Source organism: Callorhinus ursinus, unplaced genomic scaffold, assembly GCF_003265705.2.
Source record: "Callorhinus ursinus isolate GAN/ISIS: 27379988/994484 unplaced genomic scaffold, GSC_fseal_2.0 scaffold62, whole genome shotgun sequence".
Lineage (NCBI taxonomy): Eukaryota > Metazoa > Chordata > Mammalia > Carnivora > Otariidae > Callorhinus > Callorhinus ursinus.
Window position 1 is genome coordinate 6,810,524 of NW_027397124.1, and position 8,530 is coordinate 6,819,053.

Sequence of the window (8,530 nt, forward strand, 5' to 3'; positions counted from 1 at the left end):
ACGCACTGACCCAGGGTTTCTGTTTCTAACCAGAGCCCTCTTCAGGTGAAAGAAAAACCCAACCACCACCAAATTCTACTCTACGCCCCATGCCTACAAGATGTGAAATTTTATCACTGGATGTGCCATTTTCCCCCTGTACTCTCTTACTACTTTCTCCATTCAAACATTGAATAATAGCCATATTTACTAAGCATCCTCATTTCCTAAATAAGGCAACTACAGCTCAGAAGGATTAAGCGGCTTTTCCAAATCACACAGCAAGTGAAAGGAGAAAAAAAAAAAGACATCTGGACATCACATAACACTAAAACATGTTCTTTATTTCGCCCTAGACTTGCATCAGGAAAAAAAAAAAAAGATCATGCAGGTGATTATATTTGATTACAGTGTATTTATGGGAGTTCCCAAAAGCAATATTTCTTTATATCACTCCTCTCTAAAAGGAGCTGTGTGTTACAATGGTAAGAGACAGGATCTGTGGGTCAAAAAAGCTAGCCTCTGAACATGGTTCTGTTATTTGTCAGTAACGTGACTTTGGCTAAGTCACTCCCTTGACCTCATTTTCATCATTTATAAGTTGAAGGTGTTGGGTGAAATCACCTCTAGGATCTTTGCTTACTTTGGGAATCTATGCACATCAACTAATAATACAACTGAAGCATGGATTTAAGTGACAAACAGCTATTCCTACACAGCAACTTTGATGTGTACCAGGTTGCATCAGACATCATTCTCTTTATGTGAGGGCTACATTCTCAGAAAAGTCCTCTCTGACCTACGCAAGGTCTAGTCCAATAAGCGTCTCTCACACCCCCTAACTTCCTCCACTCTGTTTGTTTCCTACAGGGCACTTGTCACAAACTGTGCTCCTGTATGTGCCTCTTTCTCACCTAGCTGTAGGCTCCCTGAAGGCCACTGAGTTTGTCCACTGCTATTTCCCAGAAGCCAGAACTGCATAAACACACACTCAAGGATGTGTTGAATGAACGAATGAGTGAGCAAATTGCCTGTAAAATAGTGTGGTGGTTATTCTTTGTTTCTCACTTGTCAAGTTAATCTTAGGAGCAGTTACGCAAGATAAAGGCAACAAAATCTTCATTTCTGTGAATGACAAAGAAAAGCAGAATGATGTTCACCCAAACGTTGACTGTCCTTATCTCTGATCCAGGATGAGGGGAAAGGAGGTATAAATTTCACTATCTCTATTTTTCTACAATGTCTTGACCGAACATAAATTGCTTTGCAATCAGATTGAAGTTTTAAGAAAGTACAAACTCTTGGTGTGCGCTCTAGTTTGGTGTTCTTCTGGGAGCAGGTAATGCTGTAACCTGTGCATTGGGACGGGGGATTTCCGGGGAACCATGTGGTACCCCTGGAGCTTCCCCATCTTTAAATCACTGGGGGCAAAAGGATGCATCTCATTATGCCAGCCCCCCTTAAAGGCCTGTGTCCCAGACTATGCTCATGAATCCTGGATCTGATGGGTGAGGTGGGGAAGCTGACCTGACAGCAATTCACTTAGCTAGGACCCCTCGTCGTCATTGTTGGTAGGTCGTAAGCAAGCAAGGAGGTGGGAGCAAGTGGGGGTGGACTCAGAGCAGGGCTGTAGCCGAAGTAGGGAGTACTGGTCTGTGGCTCCATGGACAATAAATAGCAGCAGCTGGACAGGGTGAGTTGTCCCTGGAGCCCAGTGATTCCCATAAGTTCTCTTGAATGAGTGACTTAGCCCCTGCTAAGGCCAAGAATATAATAATCTAATGGCTATGTAATTCTGAAAGCCACATATCTGGGTCAGAATGTGGGCTCTGTATATTGTCTGAGTGATCTAAGTCACTTATTTCCAGATTTCAGAGCCTACATGTAAAACTGGGCTAATTACAGCAACTTTCAGGGTTACTATATTAGTAAAAGCTAATAAGTAGACAAAATTATTAGGTTTTTCTAAAGTATTATAAAATGGTATAAATTCACATAATAATTGATTTAACTTTTCTCCTAATGTCAAAGCTGTGTGTTGTTATCAGCTTTTGAAATTGTAAAAAGTCAGTCATTAAAAAGTAAAATGAAAACAAAGTAGCTTTTGTTTTCCTTTCCATAAAACAAAACAAAACAAAACAAAAAACCAAAGCTGGATGAATTCAAGTGATTAGCAGTGGGTCACATGGACAGAAAGTGACAAAGCAGAGGTTTGAATCTCAAAAGTACTCTTTCTATCTACTTGCCCAGTATTTCCCAGTAACATTCTCCTGGAGTTTTCTGAAATTCAGATCTTAGGGCCATCATCTACTGAATGAGACTTCCCTAGGTAATTCCAATAGGCCAATATGGAGTCCGGATTCCAAACCCAGCCAGGGTCAGCAGAGGAGTTCAGATTAGGAGTGAAAGTGTCTCCTCCCACTGCTCACTGCTGGGTGGCCAGGCTCACTGTGCCCCGTGCCCCAGGGGCCTGATGGCCACTGATGCCCTTCTCCCCTTCCTGGCTCTGCTGTTAGAATAGGGATGGAGCTGGACAGGAAAGCCTCCACTCATAGCAGGAGGCCCACCGTCAGCCTACATCATTGAAGAATTTTGCTACTTGGGTGGAAATGAGGTATTTAGATGTATCATGGAATATTAGGAAGGTGAGGGTAGGGTGCAAAAACAAAGTCAATAACCTCAAACGTGTCGAAAGTACCTGAAAACATAAAATTTATCTATAGGCCATGGTGCGCTGCTAACTATCTAAAAACCAGCCTTCTCAAAACCCTGCCCCGGTTTGTAGCATTTGCACTTTTCTGTGGTGTGACTACTCCCACCGTGGCCTATTTTAAGCTACCGGTGTGAGGCCACTGACTGCAGAGTTGCAAAGTGTAGTATTTCCACCACACATACACATAATAGATGTGAGTAACCTCGGGAGCCCGGGGAAATGATAAAATGCAACAAAATAATCAGAGGTAAGTTTTCAGTATTTATCTTAGTATTTATTACCTTGGTCTTTAATATCTATTTTACTTGTGATTCCATATAATTTTATTTTTCATAATGACTGTTTAGCAAGCAGCTCTCACAGATCCTGCAAAGTTCAACACTGGCTCTGGGAGCTGGTAAAAATGGGCTCCATCTATCATGTTACTGCCTGTAGGGGTCTGGGCAAAGGACTCTTGTTTTGGGGGACAGTGCTGGCCTGGGGACTGTGTATCTGTGCCAGAGGTGGGTGGGCGAGTGGGAACAGTGCTCACCCGCCATAAGAACATCTTAGACCCCAGCAGCACCTACACAAGCCTATGTTCCACCCCAGCACCGGGGTGAGAGGCGCAGAAAGTCCCTCTGGGTTCCTGCAGACCCCAAGAGGAATTAAAGCCAGTTTACTGTAAGGACAAGCAAAACTGGTGTTCTACTTTGGAGGCTTCCTGGGGCTCAGCTCTCCCCCTCATCTCGACTCCTGGAATATCACTGAAATTCCTTCGAACCTCTCCTCTCCCAATGAGAGATCAAAGATTAAAAATATAAACACCTGGCTGAGGTAGGCCTGAAATCCACTCACGTCATGAGGAAGGGTGCCAGAGGTGAGAGGAAAGGAGAGGCCAGGATGGGAAAGCAATCCAGGGCATTTCACAACTGGCCTATGGTCAGTCCTGTTTTCCTCCAACGCCAGACATGCACTGAGCTGCTTTTGCCGCGGGAGGCACCCACGTGTGGGGTGATGCAGGAAGTTATTATTTGGGCTTGGGGTCAGACAGGCATGGATTAGAATCCAGTTTCCTTGGACACACTACTTAAGTTCTTTAAACACAAGTAAATCCGCCCCCGCCCCCCCCCCCCCCCCAAAAGGAGACATTAGAACCCACCTCGGGACTATTGTGAAGTAATCTGGCTAAAGGGAGTGCCTGGGTCATGGTAAATCCTTAAAACGTAGTAGCTATCACTGTTATTTTAATATGGTCAAAGTGTACAGTGATGCTTGGTTATTATGAAATGCATCCATCAGGGCATCTTGATACTAAGAAAAAAAGTTGTGATGAACAGTAATCCATGGCTTTAATTAAGAAAGAGTTGACCCCCTCCCCCAACACACACACACTAAAAAGTTGGAGTCTGGCGGCACCTGGATGGCTCAGTGGGTTAAGCGTCTGCGTTTGGCTCAGGTCATGATTCTGGGATAGAGCCCTGTGTCGGGCTCCCTGTTCAGCTGGGAGCCTGCTTCTCCCTCTCCCGCTGTCCCACCTGCACCCCTCCCCCGCCCCATGCTTTCTCTCACTCTGCTCTCTCTCACACTCTCTCTCTCTCAAACAAATAAAAACAGTCTGTAAAAAATAAAAAAAAAATTAAAAGATGGAATCTGTTGGCAATTGTTTCTAGCACTGTAACATAACTGCAAGGGCAAACCACAAAATGTGCTTGACTCACTTGACTTAAAACAACTCACATGAAGATAAGCACACCACGACTTTTATAGGCTGCTGAAATAATGCGACCTGTTGCCCCACATGCTGTGTGTGAAGAATACCATCTCAAAGGAGGAGAGTTAAGTTCATTATTTGAGGAGGGTGTGCTATTCTAGTGTGATTTTTTCCCCCTACTATCCATTTACATTTGCAGTTATCTATTTTTTATTTTTTAATTCCAGCATATTTTTTTAAAGATTTTATTTATTTATTTGACAGAGAGAGAGACAGGGAGAGCAGGAACACAAGCAGGGGGAGTGGGAGAGGGAGAAGCAGGCTTCCCGCCGAGCAGGGAGCCCCATGCGGCTCCATCCCAGGACCCCAGGACCATGACCTGAGCCGAAGGCAGAAGCTTAACGACTGAGCCACCCAGGCACCCAATTCCAGCATATTTAAAAAAAAAATTTAATTGCAGTATAACTAGCGTACAGTGTTACATTAGCGTCAAGTGTACAAGGCAGTGACTCAGCAATTCTGTGCATTACTCAGTGCCCGTCACTGTACTTAACTTTATGCAGCAATGCCTCCCCTCAGCAAACAATACCTTGCCAATACTTACTTCCCTCCCATCCTGGGCAGTCCCTTTTCCATGCACCACTGGCAAGTGATTGCATAGTATTGGGGTGGGGGCCTGAGGTTAATCAGGAGTGACAGGAGGTACCTGAGGTTGCACATGGATAAGCTCCACAATCCATGTGGGACTGCTCTGGGCAATGTGGGAGAGCCCCACTGCTGGGCCTTTCTCCTCCTCTAAAAATGTGAAAAATGAAAGCACTTGCCCAGGCCCCAGGCCAGAGCCTTGCACAGTTTCTGGGGGGCAGCCTGAGCCGTGTGGCAATTTTGGAAGCCCGAGATTAAGAAATGCTGTACCAGGCAGGACTTTCTATTTAGGAGGTAGAAGAGAGAAGCATAGAGTAGTTTCTGTTTTCAGAGGGTGGCTCAAGGACCTCAAATTTGAGGAAGTCATAGCACAGAGCAATTAATAAAAACATCATAGAGATCACACAGAGCAGTGCAATTTAGGCACTTTGAAAGACCTACGTTTTAGCTCTCTGCACATGAGAACAGGAGATCTCTGATTTGCATACAGGCCCAATTGACACACAGCCCTCCTAGATAAACAGTGGCCACAGTTGAGAGCATTCCGGAACTTCCCCTCCCTTCCCAAGGCTTCCAGGGGATTTTTCTCCCCTTCCCCCCATGTGAGGACTCCATCTCTGCCTCAGGCCCCATTTCCCTTGTTCAGTTGCTATTCCCACTTTGCATAGTGCTGACAAAAGTTTATGAGTACAGTGTCCCAAAAGGAAGGAGGACAGAGAAATTGTCCCTTTCATCCTTGGCTGCACCCCTCAGACAACAGTCCTAGGGAGCATCTGAAGTGAGGGCTGTAGGATCAGAGGGCATAGTCTTGCACACAGTTGTCCTAGGAGGGCATTATAGAGACTCACCCCTATTCCTTAAGGAAATCAGGTGGGGCCAGGGGCTCTAGGGCCTGCCCCTCTGCAATCTCATCTGGGATGGGTGCCGCTGGGGCAGAGCAGAATTTAATGATATACCATGTGGTCTCTACAGATCTAAGGGACATCCCTAATCCACCTCCAGATGGTGAGTGAGGCCAAGCAAGTCCATCAGCCAGCAGCTGCCATGACCCAGGCCCTGCTGGAGGAAAGGTACCAGAGAAGCATGGCCCAAGGCCACGGAGACTTAGCAGTGGGGGTGGGGCACGAGGGAGGCCTGGTGGTCCTTGAGCAGGGGGAGTCCGCCCTGAATCTCCTCCTCCACTGGATACTTCCATCCTCTGGACTAATGTGTCTTTTTAGTGTTGTCCAAGCTAACTGCTATAACAGCGCATGCATGTTCTGCAAATTAAAGCTTTGTCATTTTGAAAGACTTAAATATGAAAAAGTCCGATTGTAATTGAAACCCAGGTACATTAGCATAAGAAACTTGTGTGCCTGAAAGAAAAGAGCTACTGGATTTTCTAAACAGCATTTCAACTTTAAAAAATTTTAAAGATTATAATAATGATTCTAAATTCATTACCCACATGTCTACCCGTACAGTGTCTCATCTGAAGGTTATTATCAGAAGTTTGGACAGATCATTATTCAAGTATGTTAATTGGTAAATATGTATAGTTGTTACAACAAACACCTGCAGAAAAAAGTTATGCTCATGAAATCAGCCTCAAGTTCCTCTTAACTTTAAAAATATTTTATTTAGGGGCGCCTGGGTGGCTCAGTCAGTTAGGTGTCTAACTCTTGATTTCCGCTCAGGTCATGATCTCTGGGTTGTGAGATTGAGCCCCTGCTTAAGACTTTCCCTTTGCAAGCTCCCCATTGTGCATGCTCTCTCTCTAAACAAACAAACAAACAAACAAAAAAAAAACCCCGAAACTTTAAAGCTTTATTCAAATTCAGTATTTAATTATCATCTTCAAATACTTCATATTTTACTGTTAAGAAAACAAAACACATTTTCCACCAAGCTACATACAGGTATCTCCCAGCTTATTCCAGTTTATTCCAGTATTCTCTAAGCATCATATTTTTTTTAAAGATTTTATTTATTTATTTGACAGAGACAGCGAGAGAAGGAACACAAGCAGGGGTAGTGGGAGAAGGAGAAGCCCCCTTCCCGCAGATCAGGGAGCCCGATGCGGGGCTCTATCCCAGGACCCTGGGATCATGACCTGAGCCGAAGGCAGACGCCTAAGGACTGAGCCACCCAGGCGCCCCTAAGCATCATATTTTATGAACACACACAAAAAAACTGGAAAGCAGCGTCTCATATTCTGTTCATTAGTGTAGAGCCCCATTTGGGGTTACATAAGTTCAATGTTCTGCCCCCTGACCTACCCATTGTTAATTATTTTGTTTCCATGAGTAAATGAGTTCTGATTTGCAAACTACGGTTTACAAACCCACTATTGTGCCAAGCTGTAGGTGGAGAAAACCTCAAGTAAACTGCAACCAGTTGCAACTCAACTTTAAAGCGCATTTTGTTGGCTGCCAACAGCTTCCAAAGAGCTGTTTTGTAATGTACATCATAATGGCTTCTTGAGTAACTCCCCTATGGTTGTGCACCGGCGCTGTCTCAGGTGGTTTCTCCTTGGCAAGCTGAAACCTCACTTTCCCAGCAAGCTCCTAAAATAGCAGGATTGCTTTTGCAAGTCTGTTGCAACAAAGTCCTGACCAAGAAAAAGGCAAGCAGTCTGCAAACTTTTTCATGCCCATTCACTCGTTCTCCATGTCCAGCCTCTTCCAGGACACCAGATCCAATCTTTGTTAAACTTTCAAAAATGCTTTTAAGTCAAACTTCCTCTTAATTCACCCCCGCCCCCAGATGAAATCTGCTCTCCTATACGTCCTGAAGAGCCAGAGCACCCTGCTGGGGCAAGCCATCTCACCAGCTCCCTAAAATGCAGCTGTATTTGGGATTTGGGAGCCCTCTCTGTAGGAAGTAAGGCTAATACTTAGTTCCCAGAAGATGAGGTGTGGTTTTAATGAGCTCATTCAACCGGGTGGAAGCGGGAGTGGTTCCATGTTTCTATTTTTAAAATACTTATAAAGATCATCCCTTGTTGCTCAAAGACAACAGAGGAGGGAGAGAAGTCTCTCACGTTACCATTAGAGATAACAAGGGCGACAACCTGGTTCCCAGAAAAAAAGCTACAGTCCTTTAGACTTCAGTTTTCTGCACACGTTGCCTCTCCCCAGTCAGAGCGGCAAAGGCAAAGTTAGTCCCTCCCTCCACGACCAGAAAAGCCCCGGCGCCCAGAAGGGCTTCTCCACTGGCCGCTGGGGACCCCTTCCACCGCCCGAGACCACCTGGACGGTTCCAGGGGTTGGCACGCATCCCGCGTTATTCATGTCACAGCACTCCGGGAACTAAAATAATTGGCCGGGGGAGGGGGGGTGTAGGGATTTGGTGCCGACATAGTCCGTCAGCCCTGGCCGTTTATTTGCTAGTTCGGCTCACTTTTACTGATGGGCTCAGCTACTTGTCAATCACTTTTTCAGCCTCATCCCTGCCTGACCGGAAGCACAGAGAAATGATAGGAGTTAAGGTCCTACGAGGGCCTTGCTTCTCACCTAAGC